The following is a 1,549-nucleotide window of genomic DNA, read 5'->3' on the forward strand; positions in this document are numbered from 1 at the left end:
TTCGTCCATTCACCCACCGCCAGAGGTAACGACACCAATGTTGAAGATCACTCATGGCAAGGAGGATGTATTCCTCTCAGGGTTTACTCTAGCCGAGGCCCGGGTAGTGTAGGCCATTTTGGCCACAGATGAGGGCATGTATGTCAACGCCCAGTCTGTCTATTTCATGAATAAACTACAACATGTACCAGAAATAGGACTTTAAAAAAGTGGCCAGAAAGGTGTCACTGCATTGATAGACCTATCGCACAATCCATATGCCTTTGGTCTGGGATATGTACCTACCAAAGAGAACTGGATCGAAAAGAAGAAGAAATCGAAGGCAGAGCCAGAGCCAAGCAGATCGGGAAACACTATGAGCTCATTCACAGGCCAATCTAGGGAACGCTGAATGACCGCTTTGTTCGAGAGGGAGAAGATTTCCTCTTTTGCGGCTTTCCTGAGCCCTAGATGAATTCCATGAAGCAGCATGTCCCCGGATTTGAAATTTTCTTTGACCTGCAGCTACAAGATAGTGATACCACCAGAGCTGAACAGTGCATGGAAAGTAACTCGAATAACAGCGAGCTTGGAGTAGGGGCATCACTAGCATGTCTCCTTACAGATCCTGCGACTAACTCAGAGAACTTGGGGGATAACCTTACCATCTCCATGATCAGGGAACAACTAGGTGTGAACCTATCCAGCATTATTTTGGATGCATCAGAGGCACCATCTCTTGTCTAGCAATAAGAGGAGGGCTACCTGTCTAGTTCTGAGTCGGGTGATGAGCCAGAATCTGATTCCACTGAGTTTGTGGAGTTAGAATTAGATTCCGGTTCTTCTAAGTCTGAGTCCGGTATTCCTGGGGGTGATAACCCAGATGCTATGGTCTTGTCCAGGTGCACTTTTTGTTTTGCTTTTGAGTCGATTGTAATCGAAGATCTGGATCTTATGGATGAGAATGTTACTAATGCTGAGTATTTCTTTGTGCCACTTATTTATTGTATTGACCAAGACTTTCAGAATTTTAATGAAAACGAAGAGGAAGGAATTTCTCTAGTTTTGAAAAACTTGATTAATCAAGAGGAGGAGAGGTTTGCTAAACCCTACGCTGATGAAATCATTGCTATTAATGTGGGTACTGAGAAGGATCCGCATTTGGTCTAGATTGGGTCCACATTGTCTTCGGAAGAGCGCGAGCACTTAGTCGCTTTATTAAAAGATTTCAAAGATGTTTTCACGTGGTCCTATAAAGACATGCCTAGAATTGATCCTAAGATTGTATAGTATCGGATCCCTCTTGACCCCGAGGCTTGACCTGTCAAGCAGAAGCTGCGTAGAGTCCATTCGGATTTGGTGTTGAAAATCATGTAAGAGGTCACCAAACAGATCGAGGAAGGTTTCTTGTTAGTATCTAAATATTCGACTCGATTGGCCAACATCGTCTCAGTGCCAAAAAGGATTGTAGAATCTGGGCATGTGTAGACTTTCGGGACTTGAACAGAGCCAATCCGAAGGATGACTTTCCTCTGCCGCACATTGATGAATTAGTGGACTTCACTGCGGG

The sequence above is a fragment of the Camellia sinensis genome, chromosome 10, assembly GCF_055761805.1.
Source record: "Camellia sinensis isolate YWXY chromosome 10, ASM5576180v1, whole genome shotgun sequence".
In the NCBI taxonomy this organism is placed as follows: domain Eukaryota; kingdom Viridiplantae; phylum Streptophyta; class Magnoliopsida; order Ericales; family Theaceae; genus Camellia; species Camellia sinensis.